General features: G+C 45.8%; 1 long non-coding RNA gene across 1 annotated transcript in view; it reads right to left on the reverse strand.

Moving 5' to 3' along the window:
- Positions 1-17,772, reverse strand: part of LOC126534083 (uncharacterized) — a 49,043-nt gene extending 31,271 nt beyond the window's left edge. Inside the window, exon 1 of the long non-coding RNA XR_007600227.3 lies at positions 17,577-17,772. This is a non-coding gene — a long non-coding RNA (uncharacterized lncRNA). The remainder of the gene's footprint in view (positions 1-17,576) is intronic.
- Positions 17,773-22,451: the final 4,679 nt, after the last annotated feature.

Raw genomic sequence — 22,451 nt, forward strand, 5'->3', positions numbered from 1 at the left:
AAAATTATAGCGTTTTTCATCATAATTTTCCTTCGCCAATTAAATTCTTCTTCAAACAAAGCAGCAGCATACTTATATTTACTACTGTTGGTAGAGCACTGATTAAGAATAAGTTTCCTCCATGCAGCATTTCGGCGACTATAATGTCGTGCGCAATCACTATACCACCATGGACTTGCAGTACTCCCTTTTGTTGGTTCTACTAGAAATTCAGATTCTATAGTGGTACCTTTAAATATTGCACAGAAGCTTCTCGCTTTAGTATATCTTTCAATACCTGACTTAGAAGACAATGTTGACTGAAAATATTCTTGAATTTTGAATATTCCACAAAAGTGTGCTCATGCTTAGTTAAAGAACTCAAGGGGTTGTTAATATCAATGACAGTCGGACAGTGGTCACTACTATTGGCGGCATCGACCTCTGGCAAAAAGAGATAGAAGAACCTGAGGTAGCAAATGTCAAATCTAGAACAGATCGCGACTGGCAATGCACGAAAGTTTCAACTTTTGCCTTTAAACATGTAAAATAGTTAACGTTAGTTCAATTCCATAAATGTTTTCTAGATGAGTGATTGCGCAATCCCCTGACACATGATGTGATTTGAAGTCATCCGCAAATAATTTGTCCTTTTCGCACTAGGCCGCTGCGACATCAAGTGAGCGTACTTCTTGTACGACAGGGGGAAAGTAGGAGTTAATTATAGAATGCGGAGCGCAACCCGGAATAGCTATATCTGATATTATGATTTAAGATTCGGATGATAGAGTATGATGTGAAGTTTTTGCTTTATGACTGAATTTAGACAAAACGCAGAAAGCTAATCCGCCACCGCGGGTAAGTCTAATCGAATCGAAAATCATGCAGATCTTTAAATGAAAGCTTTCATCAGCAGACAAAACAGTTTCTTGTAACAACATAACGTCCAAATATTGTTAGGAGATTAAGCATAATAAATCTTAACTGCAGGAAGTATTGATTGTCAGTTCCACTGCAGTATCCTTAGGCACAGAATGTTCTGTACAGGTGTGGCTGCTTGGTTCTGGACCAAGCTGCCACAGCTGCTTCGTCCAGAATACTGTCTTTCAGAAACTCAGTCTTGGCAAGAGATTATTTCGCACACGTTTTCCCACACTGGACCGACAACTATTAGGGCTGTGTCCCTACCGCCAGCACTTGAGGTACTGTTGTGGTCGCGGAGCTAAGGGTTCAACTCTGTAAAAAATGGTCATGCTCTTATCTCTGATGGGTGAACCGTGCATGCAAATGTTGCAGTGTTAGTTTCTGTAGGGAACCCCATTATTTTCTACAAAACTGAGTACAGTGGTACACAGAAACTGCACCTGCTGCAGAAAATATATCTAGGATTTGTGACGGACATAAGCTTATGTCACCACCGCGGACTAGAACTTTGCAGGTGAGGAGGGATGAAGGAGCTCACCGGCTGTGTGGCAAAGTCAGTACATTTCAGTAGATCCTGTACACAGGCATGGTCTAGTGAACAACACAGGATCCCCTCACGTCCAAACTATTGGACCTTGGTTATTTGCTGGAAGTGCGACGAGATTCCCTGAAGTTCTGATTTAGTTGCCTTGGGGTCCTATATACGAGTAACTCCACTACTGGTAAGTATCAAAGCTACAGGAACGTTATTGGTTCCATTTGGAAAACAATTCCACTGGTACATCCTCCATGGGAATGGAAGCATAGAAGAGGGTAGCCTTCTGGCGCGCAGGTGAGACAAAGATCACCTTGTCAATAGCCACCACTTTCAATCAAAGGTATAAAACAAATTCAGAGCTCTTCCACTATGTGAAGATGGAAGACCAGCGAATCTGTATTGCTCAATGGCTATATTACGTTCTGTATGGTGGTTACGTTCACTGGTTGAATAATGGCACGAACACACACAGCTTCGTTGTATTTTTCGTCTTATTATAATTATTTCTCTTTATTTTTATTAGTTTTAAAGTTTGTCCTTTTATTTTTATTCCTTTCCTATTTTTTACTTCTGTCGTTTCTTATTTTATTACTTTATTTTTTTATTCATATGCACTGAAGTTTCGCCACGTCACGAATTACGACGACCGCGCGAGCAGTAGTTGGCGAAAAAAATTTAACAGTTCATTTTGGAAAAGCTGTACAAAACATTCTTTAAAAAAATATTTTCTTACCTTTGTGCCTGGGACCTCTGTGGGCCCCATGTGTTACAAGAGTAGTTCAAGGGCGCGTTACAGGTAACCGAGCCTACAGGAGTATGCAGCATTGAGTTTGGACCCTTTGTGCAGTATCAACAGGATTGGCCCACTTAATTTGTTTTTGTGAAAATGTCGGACATTTTTTCGCAGATCCTAGTCGTAGAACACTTGGCTGTAAAACCAAGAAAGTAGGGTAACCGCCGGCAACACGTCAGCAAACCCTGATGAGGTCCAGACCAGGGTGCACCAGAGCGTCATCCTTGACGACAAAAACGCTGGTGCTCACCACAGGGACGGACGTCGTTGGCCGCGTTGCAGTATATATATATATATATATATATATATATATATATATATATATATATATATATAGTACGCGTTTAGGGTTAGGTGCGCGCGCCGTTTTATACGAATACACAGAAACAGGCAGCGGCCGAGCGGAGAAGAGAGCGCGAGCACCAACAACCACCGTCTTCTTTGTCTTCTGCTCGCACCCGTAACACTATAATCGCCGCCTAAAAAGAAGCCATCCTAGCGACCTATGAAACAGTGAGCACTGGTGGGTCGTAGTACGGCTTCAATCGGTCAACATCAACAATTTCGCGTCTGCGACGCCGCTGGCACGTATATGGATGAATAGGCCCAGTGAGGTAGTTCACTGGGGACGTCTGTTGTAGAATCCGGTATGGGCCGTCATACTTTGAGCTGAACTTTGAAGAAAAGCAGGGAGTAGAGGAGGGAAGGCGGTGTTATACCAGGGTTCCAGGTGAATATGGCGGAAAAGTCAAGCTTGCGTCACGACCAAGTTTTGGCTGGCCTGGTCTTGCGCGATAAGCGAGCGTGCGATCTGACGACACTGTGAGGCGTAAGTGACGGCTTCGAATAGAGTCGTAGATTCGGAAGCGTGGAGGCGATGCAAAAAAATCGCGTTCATAAACAAGGAAGGTTCGCGACTATAAAGAAGAAAGAAGGGAGAGAATCCCGTGGTAGAGTGAGTGGCGCTATCGTAAGCATACGTAACAAAAGGAAGGATGCGGTTCCAGTTAGGGCGGTAAGCGGAAGCGCACATGGCGAGCATGTCGCCGAGAGTAAGTTAAAAGCTTTCAATGATACCAAAAAAAAATTGGCTGTGGCTTAGCTAAGGTTAAGCCCAGGATGCGAAGCATACTAGCCTTTGTTTTAGTTGTTGAACCACTGTTTAGCCTGGTGAACTGCTGTTGCTTGGCTATATTTGGTCGGCTAGACGAAGAAACAACTCATGTGTTACTCTGCTTCGCCTTCAAGAGTGGAACGCGACAGCGTTCCCGTCGACCCGCCAAGGGGTGTAAGACAATGGGCTACGGCGCAGCGACTACGCGCCCTGCATTGGACGCGGTGAGCGTCAAGCAACGCAGTGTTCGGCGCGGCAACGAAATGTGCGCCTGAGCAAGCGACGCACGCCTGAGCCTTAGAAAGAGCTCGTTTCTAAGGCAACACCGCATTCACTAGAGGCGCTTTTGTACCGCTTTGAAGCATCGTACTCGTGGCTCAGTGGTAGCGTCTCCGTCTCACACTCCGGAGACCCTGGTTCGATTCCCACCCAGCCCATCTTGCAAGAGTTGAGCCAAAGCCACCTAGTAACAAGCGCAGCTGCTTATATACCGCCGCGACGCCGCGAGCGACGGCGCGAGTTGGAGCCCCGTTTCTCCTCTGTCGTGACGTCTCGGTGTCACGTGGTCAGCCTTGAAGGCGACGCCGCGAGCGACGGCGCGAGTTGGAGCCCCGTTTCTCCTCTGTCGTGACGTCACGGTGTCACGTGGTATGGCATGGGGTCAAAGGTCATTGAAGGCGACACCGCCGTGCTTGAGGAGCTGGGTTGAGCTCTAGTAACATGCTTCGCATAAAAGTGGCACGGATGTCAGAACGTAGATCGCGAGAAATCAATAGCAACCATTTACGACCATCACGTAGGTAGTTGAGGAGGTACAGAGGAGCCCTTCGCGGATGGCAATGGGGCGAGCAGTGCGCCGAACCGAGTGGTCGGGTGGTACGGGGTAACAGTTGAGACAAATGCTCTACAAGAGAGGCCATCCAAGGATCCCGGCGTTGCTCTTCTGGCATGTCGGCGAATGTAAGAGAGGAAGGATCGTAGCTGGAGACAAACGGAGAAACATACTCGTCGGGTAGTTATGAGCACGAAAGAGCGTCGGCACCCGAATTCTTACGGGCTGACCGGTAGACAACACAAATTTTATAGTCCTGTAGATGAAGCGCCCAACGACTTAGGCGGCCAGATGGGTCTTTTAATGACGACTACCAGCACAGGGCGTGGTGATTAGTCATGATGTCGAATGGATGGCCGTATACGTAAGGTCGAAATTTGGTGACTGCCCAAACAATTGCAAGTCATTCTTTTTCAGTGAACAAATAGTTCGTTTCAGCTTTGCTGAGAGTGCGGCTGGCGTAAGAAACGACGTACTCTTCGAAGCCAGACAAGAATAGCGCCGAGGCCTACTCCACTAGCGTCCGTGTGGGTTTCTATTGGAGCGTCCGGGTCGAAGTGGCGTAGAAAAGGTGGTGATATAAGAAGATGGAGTATTGTAGCGAAAATGTCTTCGCAAGTGGTAGACCTTGCCGAGGCGCCTTGGCTCTTCGCAAGCAGCTGCGTTGAGGGGACGATTATAGACGCGAAAGTACGCACGAATCGGTGAAAGTACGAACCTGTAAAGTACGAGCCTGTAAAGCTAGGGAGCTCTTTCAGCGTAGACGGCGACGGCGCCAAGCTTTGAAGGGCTTCGAAGGACACAGTCCTTGCTGACAACATGACCTAAGATGGTGCGCAGATGGGCGGAAAAGTGGCACTGTTTCAAGTTAAGCTGCACTCTAGCGTCTGAAAGGCAAATCTGGACGCATGCGAGGCTGGTGAGATGGGAGTGAAATAATTTCGAAAGGATTACGTCGTCATCCAGGTAGTCAAGGCACGTGTTCCCTTTGAGGCCTCTAAAATGTTGTCAGTGAGTCGTTGGAATGCGGCAGGCACATTACAAAGGCTGAACGGCATCACGTTAAACTTATACTGACCGTCTGGGGTTACAAGCGCACTCTTGGGAGGGCTAGCTTTATTCATAGGGACCTCCCAGTACCCAAATCGAAGGTACAAAGAGGAAAATAACTCTTCTCCTTCCAAGCAGCCGAGAGCGTCGTCGACTCTGAGCAGCGGATAATCATGTGTTCGCATGACTTTTCGGAATCGATTTTCGGGATCGGCCCACGTATGGGGAGCGGTTAATGCTTGCTTCCCCTTCGCCGTGGGTCGGCCTGGCTTTGCACTACCTTCCGTATCGGCACACGTATGGGGAGTGCTTAACACCTGCTTCACCTTTGCAGCGGGTCGGACCGGCATAGCACTATCTTCAGGATCGGTCCACGCATAGGGAGGGATTAACGCCTGCGTCACCTTTGCCACGGGTCTTTCGGCATTGCATTATCATTGTGGTCGACCCACGTATGGTGAGTGCTTAACGCCGGCTTCTCCTTAGCTGCGGGTCGGCTCAATATTGCAATATCTTCGAAATCGGCCCACGTATGAAATTCAAGGGCGCGTTACAGGTTCCCGAGCCCACAGGGGTACGTGACATTGATTTTGGACCCTTTCTGCATTATCACCAGGATTGGCGCAGATGACAATTTTTTCTGTTTACGGACGCCGAAAAAACTACGGAAGGTTCGTCATATACAGCTTTCCCTGTAAAACGGAGTTCCCTAAAGTGGTTAAGACAGCTTGATGCTGGGAATTCAGTTTTTTTTTCTTTTTCTCTTGTTCGGTGTTCTTTATTTTTAAATGTAAGTAGGAGATTAGGCAAAATAACAAGCACGTGGTTGCGCTACTTACCTCTCTATTTGAAGAGGGACGCTCAAGCATCAATACATCCGTCCATCCATAGATGGCGGTTGTGCTTGATACGTCCACGGCGTACGAGTAAGGAAGTTCGATGCATTTGCTATGGAGCCAGATACGAAGGCACATCGAAAGCCGCAGGGAATTGCCGCCCACGCATGGGGAAAGGTGTCTCGCTAAAGAAGTTTCTGGCAGAATAGCAATTTATGTGCAATGATGATACCAAGACAGCAGTCAAGCGTTGGTTCTACAGTAAGGCGGACATCTATACGAGTACTACAGGGGCATCTCAAATTTAGTGCTGCAATAAGACAAATATCGGAACCAGTGTGAAGAATATTTGGAAAAATGGCGTAAGCTATATGAAATAGCATCTATTTTTGTACTTAACTGTATGCACCTTATTATGGGTAACAAAAATAGGAACAAAGACTTTCTGGTTCGCCCTCGTATAGGTAGATATACAGACCGAAAGATAGGTAGATCAAAGACCACTCCTCTTAATATCAGTGATTTACCGTAGGAAGGCTAATCAGTTTAAGAGGCACATGCAACAAAGCATATATGTGAGTAATACATAGAATACCAAAGGTCCTCAAAGTGTGAAAGATCGGAAAAAAAGTTGGCCACCAAGCCCAGAAGGATAAAACTTGGCAGGCAAAGAACCGTTTCTCCAAAACTGACACAGATGAAGCACAAGTGTAACTACGATAAATTATACAACTTTATATACCGCACCTATTTTTCATAAGCTGAAGGTGTTCTGCATGGTTGAAGAGCTTCCTCAAACCAATTATGACAAAACGGTTGACGTAGTTTTTTTAAGCGAGCATTTTCTATATGGAATGACGACTGCATTAGCAAATCTAGCTCGAAAAAGCAACGGAAACTCTGAGAATTGTCTCCTAAAGCATAAGCATTCCAAAAAAGTTAACGGGCTTACATTTCGCGCCGGCGACATCACTCATGCGGAAGAGGTCGCCATTGCACTACCTGCTACCCACTATGATTAAAACAATCTCCAACTCGCGAGAGGCCTGTCCGAACTTCGAGCAAGGCTGAGATCCATACTTAGCCTGCCCACTACTTGAACATTGTGCAAGCAAAGGAACCTCGCTCACGGGAACATAGTATGGGCTCCTGCTCATATGGGTCTCGAGGGCAATGAGGCAGCCGACGCCGCCGCCCGCGCGCTCAATTTTCGGGCTTCCTTTCTCGATCCCCTAAATCAGGGTCTCGAATTCAATCCCGCGTATTCTTTTAAAAACATTGTCCTTCATAATCAATCTTACCATAGCCCTTACTGTCGCCCGAGTAAATGACTATTTAAGACGGAGGAGCGGCTTTTAGTCCGTCTCTATACCAACACTCTACTGTGCCCGGCAGTACTCAAACATTTTGATATTTCCTTCACGGGAAATTGTCCGCACTGTGCGGAGAAGTTTTCGAGCATCTACCACATGATATTGGCCCGCCCATCTAACACAGCGATTGCCCCTGACCCCAACACTACTCGGTAGGACTGGGCGGCGACTCTGCTCGGCTGGTACGACCTGCATGCCTAAATGGCATTGGTCGAGCGCGCCAGAGTAGCGGCCGACGCCACTCCCACCTAAGTTTCGTGAGGCCCAAGCCCTTGAGGACCAACTCAGGAATACCTCAATGTGCTTCTCTATTGAGAGCAATAAAAGTTCTTCACCGCCCTTCAATGCAATCGTACCAATTGAACAGGAGCGCCGGGCACGAGCGCGCCTCGACGGAGCACTTCTGTCTAAAGAGAACTGCTGCTGCAGTATTGCGTGAGGCATAGCGTGAGGGGAGAGTGCATCGCTGCGACGCCATGTCTCCCTCGCCGTAGCTCTCTCAAGCCTGGTGGTGGTGGTATAAACTTTATTTAATGAAGGCCAAAAAAGAAAAGAAAATTAAGATGCCGCCGTTCCGTGGGTGGCCTTCAGGCTGCCGGTTGTGGCCACCAGATCATGCCTGGCGGCGACTTCCGCTGCCCAGATCGTTAGCCGTAGCTGGACATCCGGCTCCGAGCTGGCCAAAGCAGCCTCCCACAGCTGCGGACTAGATACTTGCCAAGAGGCAGGGGGAGAGTGTTTCGGGCACGAATAGAGAATATGAGCATAGTCTGCTCGTGGGTATTTGCAGAGCGTGCATTCGGGTGAGAAGGCCCCGGGGTGAATAAGGGCAAGTCGGGCAGGAGAGAGGAAATTGTGGGCCTGTGTTAAGCACGCGTTCCTTGTCCATGCAAGCTCTCGCCTGCGTCCTGATTGTGCCTCGTTGAGACCCAATGAAAACACGCCAAGCGTCTCCATGCGCTCGCTTGCCCACAAGCTGTCCATCGCTCAAAGGTCGCTCAGCAGCATTCAATTGGACTTGCGCCAGCCCAAAATTTGACATTGCCCTACACGAAGATTTCAAGTTGTGTTACCCCCAAATTTGAGTAGGCCTACCCCCAAATATAATTTGGCCAAACCCCAGATATCAACTTGGCTCTTCATAATATTTAAGTTGGCCCCCCACCCTAAATTATTTTGGCTCAACCCCGATTTCAAGTTGCACCATGCTTAAGTTTACCTTTACCCACCCAATAATTGCAAGTTGGCCCACCACCAAATTTTAGTTGCCTCATCCTCAATTTAACTTGGCCCACAAATTCAGGTTGCGCCGCCCACAAACTTCAATTTGTCTTACCCCCTAATTTAAGTTGGCTTACCCTCCCATTTGTGTTGGCCCACACCCAAAATTCAGTTGACCCACCCCCAGATTTGAATTTAGCCCACCCCCCAATTTCAAGTTGACCCACCTCCAAATTTCAAGGTGACCCGACCCCAAATTTCTAGTTTACGCACCCCAAAGTTCAATTGGAGCACCCAAACTATAAGCTTCCCCGTGCATGTTCTGAGGATCCCTTTGTATCTATATTGGTATTCTATTCGTTGTGTTCTCTTCGTTTTCTTTAAATTGTTTCTTATCGATAAACGCCTATAATTAGCTACGATCCCCTTGAAAAAAATTATTTGCCTTTGCAAATTATGAATTTTTGCGCATATAAAGGCATTACACTTTTCTCGTGACTGGGCTGTGGGGCTCGGTTAGAAAGTTTGTCCTTTTTGGTAAATGTAATATTAGAACAAACTCTGGAGACCTAAGTATGTCATTGTGCAATATTGTCACTGTTGATTACTGCTTATTGAATGTAACTGTCTACTAGTGATTTCGTAAGCACATCTGTTAAGCATTTATTATAGCGAATGGGTTAGGCCCAAAGAAAATGAACATGCGTTTAATGCATCCATATAAAGAAATTCGCTATATTGCATAGCCGTGAGCGAAGGGCAAACCTTATTGCCAAAGCACTCGAAAGTTCTTTAGCTTTGGTTTGCTGCTGTGCTGTGCTGAGTTTCAGAAGGAGGCCCGAAACAAAAATAAAAATGACTCGATGCATCTGGTGTGTTCCCGTGAAAACAAAGTGCAAAAGTAAGCTTTTCACCTAAAGCTAATATCATTTTCATTGATCTTCCTTTGGGATGGTCCGTCAAAACGCATTTAGTACCCGAATTTAAGAAATCTAAATCGATTTTGGGCGTGACAATAATGGCGGCTTTACCGATACACGCCGTAAAATATGCCAATACTTTACTCAGGCTAGCGAGGGATTTGAACATTTCAGTCAATCTAAAATTTGCTGGTTGCTTTTTGTTTTTATTCAGTCAAAAAGCACGTGGCAGCAAAATACACGGCATGTCGTGATAAACGAATAAATATTGAAGAAAATTTATATCCGTCGAGACGGCCTCTACCTCTTTTGCTAGTCGTGGAATAAGCGCTGCTCAGCAAGTGGCCCTTAAGTCACGAAGCGCTGATGCATAGTGTTGGACATTGTCCTCGTTCTTGTTGCGATTGAGCATTTGTTTTCACTTTAGGTTTTCATCGGAGAATTTGGAATATCGAAGCATTTCTCTTTCGATGTAAAAGGTGTTTATGTTACCACAGATTGGAACAAACACTGCAAGAGAAACAACACCCATCCCCTCCTCCCCCCACCGAAAAAGAAAAAGCACAACATCGTTTCCTTTAGAGATAGCAGGCCGCACATAAACTAAAATGTACAGGGCAAAAAGATGGTCCTACATAAATGTTTGCTAGCAAGTCAATATTCTACCGGCGTGATGCTCTGAAAAGTATATTCACCTGCCAAAGCAAGTGTCTCAGTATTTGGCCTAGAACTACATTAGGAGAGCTAAAGTGTGAGTAGAAATACGTCGGGCCCAAGGTACCCAGAAATTGTGTTAAGGACCGTTAGCCTTTCCACATGTCATAACCGTTACCATAGGGATCTATTACCAGGGGCCCCTTATTCTCTTCACAGGCTATAGTCATTTTTCACGCCATAAATGACACGCTATATAATTTCAATATGATACGACACAACGGCTGGTGCTAGAGCCAGTTGCGCCATGGTTTTTGATATCTGAGAGCATACGAATGTTGCCGGATGCCGAGCTTCGTCCTTCTTTTCTAGTCAGACCACGACAAAGAACACTGAATGTTTTAAAGTGGTTAAATTGTCCAGCGAATTCCTTTCGGTTAAGCATTAGCCGTACCCGAAGTGTCGTGTTAGCTTTTTTGACTTCATTAAATTCAGCATTCAGTTGGTTTATATGCGAAAGAAAAATCGCTTTTCCTGTGTGTGAAATATTAAAGTAACTTATACACAGCAGGAAACTGAAATCTTTCCTTCTGTTTATACATGCCAAACATGAGGGCCCTTTACTTTTTCCATTTTATGTAGTCTTTTATTTCTGTGAAGCTTGCTCTAACATGTTTTTAATATGACACGTCCTAGGGAAACAAGAAGTAGGGAAGTAATCTCGCCAATAAAAACGGCAGTGTTCCTTATTTGTTGTAACAAGCAACTGTTCAGTAGATGCAAGACCACCAGACGAAGTTGCCGAAACTAAACTGTAACTGTATCACAAGCTCTAAGAAAGCATGCGTACACGACTTTCTGAAACTACCATCTGCAAACAAGACAAAAGAAGGCAAGTCTGTGTCGGTATGTCCCCTATCCGACGCTACGCAATAGATATACGTGGATCTGCTGGAGCTGTAAAATTAAGCACCAGAAAAATAGAAGACTGTATTCTAGAAAGACAGCCTATTTTTACTATCGTTCTCTCTTCTCTTCCTGTTCGTTCTCGAGGTTCTCGGTCTGTTTCTTTTGCGAACGGTGTTTGAGCACTAAAATAAACACAGGATATCTTACTGCTAAGGCCGGAGAATGCCTGCATAGCTCGGGCGCGCCGCACTCATCCATGTTTCTGGCTCCTGCGGTTGGCTCAAGATCCCGTGGTCGCATTCACAATGAAGCTTCAAGGGGGTGGGATATCCTTCTGCCTGGTGGGATGAGCCTATTCAGTCGATTTATGAACCGAGCAAATGTGAAATTCCTGCAACCAATTGCACACTTGTAGGCCTCATATCTCTTGTTAATCACCAGGTGGCGTTTGATAAATTATAGACACTGTTGCATCGTGAGCTCTCTCATACGACGCCATTGCTGCTCAAGTGGAAAACGTACTGTTCAGCTAGAGTTTTCTGAATGTCAACCACAAGGCTAAACTTACCACTAATTGCGCCATGCTGGTCCGAATGGGGCCATCTGCGCATGCCTCATACGCATGATTGGGTAGTGGCTTCTTTACTTTACACAACAATACCAAAACAAAGTGACACATTTATTTATGTATGAGGAAGCTCACAAGCTTAAGTTATGATACAGATAGGTATCTAATCTCGCAATCGGACTGGCTCCTGGTCCGTAGTGAGCCCGCCGTGCTCAAAGGTGGTGGGTGCAAATCCCTCTGTCGGGTTGACCCGAGTCTCTTGACGTGATTTCTGGACCATGGATGACCAACACCAGGCCAGCATAACCGAGCAAGCGTGGAGTTGCTTCGACAAAGCTGCATACGGGTGGTCGTCATGACTACTTTGAAACAGAGATTCCAGTTTGATGGAAAGCACCGAATATGACTCATTGCGCTCTCTCAAAAGGAGAAACTCCCATTTTTATAGAAAAGGATACTGTCGAGCTATGCCTCTTAACGCCGAGAGTTAGGCTAAATTTGACTTCGTTTGAGCTATGCGTTATAGAACAGCGGCACTATCTGTATGCACCAATAATGTGTCAGCCTTTTCGCATCAGAACAAAAATAGTTGTGAAGTTTAGGGCCTCCAGCAATGTTCATATAATGTTTTTTTTTTTAGTTTTAGCGTGCGAGTGTGTCCCTTTCAGGTGAGGGTGTCAGACACTAAAAAAACTCAAGAAGCTCAAGTGGGCAAAATATATATAGCCTTGTGTATTATGAGGCACACAATATTGGAGGGCTGCTCGTAAAGGGGACACAATCCAGTTGCACAGCTTGCTCGAAAAGATGTTATTAGGGGCTTCTAACGGCAGTATTGCATTAGAAGGGGACTAATATAAACAAAGAAAAATAATTAATTGTATAATCTATCATTTCTGAAATTTGTTAGCAAGAGTATGCCATATCCGCCATGTTTAAACTTCAGCTTCCGACGTGCTTTTAGGCTGTGCCAATGCTATGATGTTTCTTGCTACTTAGTCGCTCTTCACAAGCTGCCAGAGTGGACAAATACAAAGCTGCAGCAGAGGGGTAAGCATGGTTTCATAGACTATATGGAAACGGTCTGTGATGTGTTTCAGGTAAATTTCAACCGGGTTCACGTAAAATGTCATCATGTGGTTGTGATGACCCTAATATGGGGACAAAGGTTCGTGTACTCAAATGATTTAACGGTTCTCTTAGGCGGAGCCTCCGAGAACCCAATTGAGGACAAAGCCGTTGGTTTGAACGCACACACAAAGACTTTTAATCAAACTAAAAAGAGGCATAGAGTAAATAGAAGGAAATAGAAAGCACGTCTAAAATAAACACTCAAGCAGACATTGCGGCAAGGAACACACATAGGGCTTGCATGAGGTTAACGAGTGCGCGAGTCCGGGCTTGCCACGAGTGCAGGGACGCGTCACAGTCTCGACGCGGCGGCGCTGCGAAAAGCTGGCGAAAGGAGTGGCATCGGTCTCACCATAGGTCGCGGTGTAAGCTGACCGACCGGGCGACCGGAGCGCGCCAGCTCTGGCTAGGCGAGGAAAAGCAGGCGGTTTGGTGGCGCGAGTAGACGGCGTCGGCGTTCTGGCTGGGCAGCTGGGTGTAGAGTTCGGGCCCGTAGCCAGACTGCTCTTGTCCTGCCCCCGGGCGCAGAAGCTCGAACGCCGGCCTCGGGCAGCAGGCGGCACGGCAGACGGGGGTGGCGTTCTGGCCGGGCAGCTGGCGTAGAACTTGGGCCCTAAGCCCGACTGTTCTCGTCTCGCCCACGGGCGCAGAAGCTCACCGGCCTTCAGGAGCTGGCGGCCCGCTCAGGTAGACGGGCGACGCACAGGAACAGGTTGGCAGGAGGCCCCGGTCGGGTGAAGTCCTGGTGGCTCGGATCCGGAACCCGACGGCCCGTCTTCAACGCCCGCTCCGGTGGTTGACCTCCCCCTGCCGTCGCTTCCTGGAACTCTGGCGTCTCCCCTGCGTCTCCTTGCGTGTCCTCTGCGTCTCCCCTGCCAGCGCCCCACGCTTTTTCTTCTTTCTGGCTGATTAGGCATTCTCCGATTGGCTGCCTGTTGCCCCGTGGTTCTACCTAATTGGTTTGCTTTTCTTCTTTTTGTTTTTCATGCGCCGCGCGTTCTCGTGCCGGACGCTCTTCGGTGTCGTTGTTTTCCTTCTTAAAGCATGGAATCCGCCTCGGCGCGCGTGCACTCATTGTCGTCTGCTCCTGACCGTCCCGATCACCGCACCATGGCGCATAACACACATCACATAAGCCCCTTTTTTAAACAAGTTTTTCAGAAGAAAAACTGCCGCTTAGTGCGCGACATAGTTCACGCGTTCTCGGAACTCTACAGTCATGGTCCGTTCACCAGAACGCACGGTACGGTTCCAACGCATAGTTCACTGAGAACGCAGATAAAACCTTTAAAGGAAAGCACAATTCGAAGAATGCACAGCAAGTGAAAAAAAATGGTAGCGTCAAAGGCTATCACAATACCCTAATGAAGAAAAAAACCCAATAAAGTCCAAGGTCACCATGTCCGGGGTCACAAGTCCGAGAAAAGCCATAAGCGAACCATAGGCTCCTTTAGGTGACCCTTTCCCATATCAAGCGAACTAGACCTTTATCTTCTCAGTCAGACTGCACTGGCCAGTTCGCGATAATATTGCTCCAGGCAATAATGCCTCTGTATGGTGTCGACCAAGTCACTGTCTGCGTTCTAAGGTAGTCAACACTGTAATGTGTGGTTGCAGCATCAGTGCCAATGGTCGAACCGCACACGAGTGCATGAGAAGACAAAGGATGTACTGAATCCTCAAAGCTATGTGTTGGTTGGGTACACAGGCCCGAGCACTCCCAGGTGCGCATAGGGTCACACGCAGTTGTCTTTGTTGAATTCAGGGAACGCAGTAAGGACAACTCAATACTTTTTATGGAAACCAAACCTGGTTCCTCGGGAGCCCTGATATCTTCAGGTCCATCTTGATCCTGGCGCAAACACTCCGACGTACTATATTTAGCCTGTGGGAGCTTCTCAGTTCTAACGTTAGTTTTCTCAAGCATGCTTATGAATGGTAGCTCTGAACCTTGTACAAACCAGTCATCGCCTGCGCCGGGCCCACGCAGCACGGGTTGAGGTACGGAAGCAATCTGCTTCTTGTCTTGTGACCTAACATCAGTATGTTTGCCTACAATGGCATGATCACAATTTGTCTCTTCTTGAGACACTTTTTGCTCGCCGAGGCCTGAGGCCATCTCGAGGGGAACCCTCGGGTCGCCGCTGCACTGCTGTGCTGCGTCCTCAACCACGGATCTTGTCCCTTCGGGGCAAGCATCCGTGAGTGATGAATCTAGGCATTGGATACTAAGGCGTACCCCGCGAAGCACCTCCTCCAGACGTGCCCTCTCAGGTGCCTGTTCTGCCACACGCCTGTCGCACTCCCTCCGAGCTTTCGCGCATATTAACAACCATCTGTCTTGAACGCATCTGTGCAAGTCTGCCCCATGCAAACCCAATCGCTGGGCGACGGTGGCTAAGTCAAACAAACTAATTTCTGGCTGTTTCTTGCCCAGATATGCGCCCTCAGCTTCCGCGACTTTAAGCCGTAATTGTAAATTTCTCTCCTCCAGTGCAAGTTCCTCTCTCCTAGCCTTGCGCTCCTCTGCCTGCTCTTCTCGCGCACGCGCTTCCTCCTTGTTCAACCATGCCCTCAACTCCGCACCTTCTAGCCCCATGCGTTTGGCTAGGGCTAACAGATCTCGTGTGCTAGCAGCCATAGTTCCTAGCCTTTAGAAAACAGGTCCAAACGAACGGCTTTGTCCTGTCGCGGACGCCAATTTGTGATGACCCTAATATGGGGACAAAGGTTCGTGTACTCAAATGATTTAACAGTTCTCTTAGGCGGAGCCTCCGAGAACCCAATTGAGGACAAAGCCATTGGTTTGAACACACACACAGAGACTTTTAATCAAAGTAAAAAGAGGCATAAAGTAAATAGAAGGAAATAGAAAGCATGCCTAAATTAAACACTCAAGCAGACATTGCGGCAAGGAACACACACAGGGCTTGCATGAGGTTAACGAATGCGCGAGTCCGGGCTTGCCACGAGGGCAGGGACGCGTCACAGTCTCCTTTAACAGGACGCGTCACAGAGGACTCCTTTAAAAAATACTCATAGTATGAGTGAGGAGAATGAGGCCAATGAAGGGGTTCATATCGGTTACTTGCAAATGCTGCAATTCTTCTCATAAAATAGAAATATTGTAGGCTTTTCAAAAAGCGCAATGCACCCTAATGCACCTACTTTAGCTTATATATCAACAAGCTGTACACATTGTACTAATGTTCCACGCAGTCTATTGTGTCTTCACTATTCTTAGATAGTCTGCGAGATTCCAACTTTTGGATAAGCGTTAAGCAATACGCACTAGAGCAGTCACTTCAGTCTCGTCAATGCAAAGATGTCACCTCTGAGAGAATTTTGAAAATTTCTCACCCTTACGTCTTAAGTGCAACATAATTTTACATCACCCGTAGCTGTGAGTTTCCGGAGCCCTGATGCTTTATTCATCCACTTAGAAGACAAACTCCTTATTTTCACAGCTAAAGCTTGGTCAAAAGGTGCCGCCGATTGCCATTGTGTACTCTCGATGACATCGGTAAAAAGCAGGGTGCAGTGCAGCACACGCAGGCTGCGATCGAGCTTGCGTAAAATTACATGCCCTGTGACACAACCAGGCCCCATCGCAGGCACGCCAAGAGTCGAAAGAAGACAATATAAGCAAATAAATTTCACCGGAATATAAGCTATTATTCGGGATTTCGCCACACACTTTACATTCCATAGTTCAATAGCTTCATTCTTATAGAGGCTGTATATTATTCGCAGAATTTCGAGACTGAAAGAAGGCGCTTTAGTGACGTTTACTGAAGGCTAGAAGAATCAGTAAAATATTTTCAGAAAAGTGAAACGCTATGCAGTTACTATGAAACAAAGAAATCCTGTTGCACCGCGATTTATTATTAATTGTAATCTACGTTATTCAGGTACATTGTAGCGCTGAGCCACGAATGTTTTATGTTCAAAGCTCAAAAATTCTAGTAAGAAGAGTTTGGCTTTGCCTTTCCAATGCAAAGTTGCACTGCGTTAGCTAAGATTTTCAATATTTCTCATGTATTGCAAGCCGTATTGTGTATATGTCAAATAACAACAAAACGAGAAATTATCAGCAAGCGCAAATGCAACAAGCGCCTTTCCTACATATTAAGAGTAACTTTCATCTGTATAAGCAGACCCGCAACGATGGCGTATTGGCTGCGGCGTTGCGCTCTTAAGCGCGAAGGCGCAGAATCGAATCCCAGACGCGGCGCTAGCAGTTCGATGGGTTCGAGATGCAAAAACGCCCGTGTACGGTGCAGTAGGTGTAAAGTAAAAAACCCCGGGTGGTCATAATTATTCCGGAGTTACACACTACAGAGTGCTTCAAAATCATGTAGTCATTTTTGCACGTAAAGCCCCAGAATTTAATTTATCTTACCCTGCATATGACGACACGTATCGCCAATAGGTCGAAGGAAACCGCTGGCTCATTTCAATTGCAATATATTGAATTTTGCGTGAGATCTTGTGACAATGCTCGGAAGACAGCTCTTTTAGTACAAGTGTCTTGTTATTTTTAATCGTTTTCTTAAGACGAGAGCACATTCAGAAACACTGGCGCTGTTCCCTCTTGAAAACAATCGAAAGCTACAGTTGATATTCTTTCCGTACATTGATATATATCAAACGGCTGTACAAATTATGGAGAGGAATTCGGCGGCACATAAAGAAAGAAGAAAAAAAGCACTCACACAAGTGCGTCATACTCACCTCATGCGTCATCGTGTTTCGTGCGACAGTTCTGCTTCGCTACATCTTTACCTGTGATTTATGATATCGTTACTGATAGGACGGGTTTATTTGCAAGATGATAGATGGTTAGCGTAGAGCAAGAAACAGGACGGTCATGCGAGGCCAACAGGTTGCAGTCAGCTCCTCGCGCATGCCTCTGCTTTCTCTTCCTTCGGCTGTGTCGTACAGCGTGAATGTATTGTTTCATTGAGCCTAGAAAAAAGAATAAGAAGCTCTCGATAGCTGGACAGTGACAGCGATGACGCATGTCAAACTACGCAGTTATTCAGAGGGCGACCTCTGCGACAGACAGCAGTCCTACAGTCTTGCCTGGATAATGCTAGCTTTTAATAATTTTGAAGGGTCACCTCTACGGCAGCCGGATGCCAAGTCGTGCTTCCGTTCAGGAAAATTTTTGCACGTTGTTTTATCAGGAGCTTTTGTCAAATCAGTCTCCAAGAGCTCCAATCCCAGCTTTAAAGTTCCTTTTTGATCCATTTGTTTATTTGGTGTGGATAGAAATGCGACAGAACGCATATCTCTATGAATGTTGCCGTTAAAGCGACTTTCATCGAAGCAGTGTAGCGACAGACCCTGTTGCAGCTGCAGACACACGTTATGTATCAGGCTTCTATGTAGCCAGGTTCATCTCTCGCGATTCCCTCTGAACGCGCTGCGAACAAGCCGCCACGTAGTCCTCACGTGACGCGTATGTAAATAAATATTTAGGTCAGATTGTCAGAGTACATGCGACGCAGGTTTGATTCCGCTCAGTACCAGAATATTCTAGTATCGATTTCATGTCATTTGGCGGTAGAACATACCCAGTGGCACATACCAAGTGACCTAAGATGGCGTGAGGCAGGGTCATTGAACAGTCGCATATAACTATTAACACATAATAAGTAACCTATTTCAACGCAAAAAAGGTTAATGAGAGAGCTCCACATCCCCAGCATCACATTCAGAAAAACTGCCTATTTTCGGGAATTTCTTTTAATGCTTAGGAATTGGGGTTCGTTGAACAACCGTATGAGCATTTCGTCAAGCATCGAATTGCTTCTATCGTCTTTAATTCGAGTTGCTAGCTACGTGCGCCATGGTAGACTAATAACTTATGCAACAATATGCAGGGAATTCCGTGCCGCTTCAAAAATACATATTATTAGCTGCAGTTTAGGCAAAACATATGGTACAAAACGCATATCACGTGGCTAAAGATGCTGTGGCCGACGAAATAAACATTGACCTGGCGCACTAGGCTTGATGTAATATTGAAGGAATTCGGCTGAGTGTTATGATAGGCAGGCTTCTCACATCTCAATTCTCAATGTTGATTCTGGAATACCCTTTACATACGGCATGCCGTTCGGCCACTCATAATTTTGGCACTTTCGTCGCCACAGTATTGCACAAATTTCAATTATAAAGCTGTTACTGTTATCTAGGAGACTGCTTTTTTATTTTTGCAATAGCGAGAATACATCTTTTATCGAGTGAAACACACTGTTCATGGAAGCGGTGCCGAAAAAAAATGTAAAATTTGATTTCACTTTCTCTCGGTGATCTTTCTTTTTCATTTCAGTGCTTCATTTCGATGAAACGTCTTTTCAAGTTCCTAGACCCTACGACTGTCGCACTGCTCCCCACCGGCAACATTCCCAAGATCCATCCATCAGAGACGGCGATGAATTATCCAGCCCCGTGGTGTAAGAAGCCCTGCAGTGCACTCAAAACAATAAGGGTCGAACGCTATGAAAGTGGCGCCTCCGCGTCAAAGCTACGGAAGGCAAAATTTAAAGTACGGTTCACCATGATGCAGATTGTTCCTGCAGGCATTGTACCTGCATAGTCGATCACAGCAATTTGCAGGCGTGACTAAGACCAGCTGCACAATTCGTAGAAACTATCGTATAGGCAAGGCTAAACTAACATGAAAATGGGCATCGTTAAGGCCCAAGCCAATAAGAACCAACTCATGCATACCTCAATGTGCTTCTCTATTGAGAGCAATAGAAGTACTTCACCACCCTTCAATGCAATCGTACCAATTGAACAGGAGCGACAGGCACGAGCGCGTCGAAGGAGCACAGCGGTTTAAAGAGAACTGCTGCTGCGGTATTGCGTGAGACATAGTGTGAGGGGAGAGGGCATCGCTGCGACGCCATATCTCCCTCAAGCTTGTGTTAAACACGCGTTCTTTGTCCATGCAAGCTCTCGCTTGGATTGTGCCTCGATAAGGCCCACTGGAAACACGCCAAGCGTCTCCATGCGTTCGCTTGCCCACAAACTGTTGATCGCTCAAAGGACGCTCAGCAGCATTCAATTGGACTTGCGCCAGCCCGAAACCTGAAGTTTTCGTACACAAAGATTTCAAGTTGTGTTATCCCCAAATTTGAGTAGGCCCACCCCTAAAATAATTTGGCCCAACTCCAGATATCAACTTCGCCCTTCACAATATTTAAGCTGCCCACCCCAAAAATTAACTTGGCTCTACCCGGAAATCAAGTTGGCCCACGCGTAAGTTTACCTTTACCCACCCAAAAATTGCAAATTGGCCCACCCCCAAATTTTAGTTGGCTCATCCCCGATATAATTTCGCTCCCAAATTTAGGTTGCGCCGCCCACAAACTTCAATTTGTCTTACCCCCTTGATTTAAGTTGGCTTACCCCCTTATTTAGGTTGGCCCACATGCAAAATTCAGTTGGCCCACCCCTAAATTTGAATTTAGCCCACGCCAAAATTTCAAGTTGACCCATCTTCAAACTTGAAGTAGACCCGACACCAAATTTCAAGTCTATGCACCCCAAATTTCAATTGGCGCACCCGAACTATAAGCTTTCCCGTGCATGTTTTGAGGATCCCTTTGTATCTATATTGGTATTCTATTCGTTGTGTTCTCACTGTTTGCTTTAAATTCTTTCTTATCGATTATTGCCTATCAATGCCTACGATCACCTTGATGAAAATTAAATGTCTGTGAATTATGCATTTTTGTGCACATACAAGGCATTACACTTTTCTCGTGACAGGGCTGTGGGGCTTGGTTAGAAAGTTTGTCCTTTTTGGTAAATGTAATGTTAGAATAAATCCTGGAGACCAAAGTTTGTCATTGTGCAATATTGACACGGTTGTCTACTGCATAAAGAATGTAACTGTCTTTTAGCGATTTCCTAAGTACATCTGTTAAGCATTTATTATGGCGAATAGGTTAGGCCCAAAGAAAATGAAATGCGTTTTATGCATCCATATAAAGAAATTCGCTATATTCCATAGCCGTGTGCGAAGGGCAAAATTTATTTCTAAAGCAGTCGAAAGTTAATTAGCTTCGGTTTGCTGCTGTGCTGCGATGAGTTTCAGAAGGAGGGTCGAAAAAAAAATAAAGACGACTGGATGCATCTGGTGTGTTCCCGTGAAAACAAAGTGCAATAGTAACCTTTTCACCTGAAGCTAATATCATTTTCATTTGTCTTCCTTTGGGATGTTGCGTCAAGTCGCATTTAGTACCCGAATTCAAGAAATCTAAGTGAATTTGGGGCGTTACAATAAGGGCGTCTTTACTGATACACACCGTAAAATATGCAAATACTTTACTCAGGCTAGAGAAAGATTTGAACATTTCAGTCAATATAAAATTTGCTGGTTGCTTTTTGTTTTTATTCACTCAAAAAACACGTGGTAGCAAAATACAAGGCATGTCGTGATAAACGAATAAACATTGAAGAAAATTTATATCCGCCGAGTCGGCCTCTACCTCTTTTGCTAGTCGTGGAATAAGCGCTGCTCAGCAAGTGGCCCTTAAGTCACGAAGCGCTGATGCATGGTGTTGGACATTGTCCTCGTTCTTGTTGCGATTGAGCATTTGTTTTCACTTTAGATTTTCATCAGAGAATTTGGGCTATCGAAGCAGTTCCCTTTCGATGTAAAAGGTGTTTATGTTACCACAGGTTGGAACAAACACTGGAAGAGAAACAACACCCTTCCCCTCCTCCCCCCACCGAAAAAGAAACAGCACAACGTCGTTTTTTTTAGAAATAGCAGGCCACACATGAACTAAAATGCAGAGGATAAAAAGATGGTCCCAAATAAATGTTTGCTAGCAGGTTAATATTTTACCGGCGTGATGCTCTGTGAAGTATATTCATCTGCCAAAGCAAGTGCCTCAGAATTTGGCCTAGAAATCGATTAGGAGAGCCAAACTCAGAGTAGAAATATGTCGGGCCCAAGGTACCCGGAAATTGTCTCAAAGACCGTTAGCCTTCCCACATGTCATAACCATTACCATAGTGATCTATTACCAGGAACCCCTTATTCTCTTCACACGCTATGCCTGCCACTATAGTTTCAAGATAATACGACATAAGTGCTGGTGTAACAGGCAGTTGCGCCATGGTTTTCGATATCAGAGAGCGTACGAAAATTTCCGGATGCCGAGCTTCGCCCTTGTTTTCTAGTCAGACCACGACAAAGAACACTGAACGCTTTAAAGTGGTTAAATTGGCCAGCGAATTCCTTTCGGTTAAGCATTAGCCGTAACCAAAGTGTCGTGTCAACTTTTTTGAGTTCATGAAATTCAGCATTCAATTGGTTTATATGCGAACGAGAAATCGCTTTTCCTGTTTGTGAAATGTGATGGCAACTTATACACAGCAGGAAGCTCAAATCGTTCCTTCTGTTTAAACATGCCAAACAGGAGGGCCCATTTTCCCATTTATGTAGTCTTTTATTTCTGTCAACCTCGCTTTAACATGTTTTTAACATCACACGTGCTAGGAAAACAAAAATTAAGGTTGTAATCTCGCAAATAAAAACTACGGTGTTCCTTATTTGTCGTAACAAGCAACTATTCAGTG

The sequence above is a fragment of the Dermacentor andersoni genome, chromosome 7 (genome assembly GCF_023375885.2).
Source record: "Dermacentor andersoni chromosome 7, qqDerAnde1_hic_scaffold, whole genome shotgun sequence".
In the NCBI taxonomy this organism is placed as follows: Eukaryota; Metazoa; Arthropoda; class Arachnida; order Ixodida; family Ixodidae; genus Dermacentor; species Dermacentor andersoni.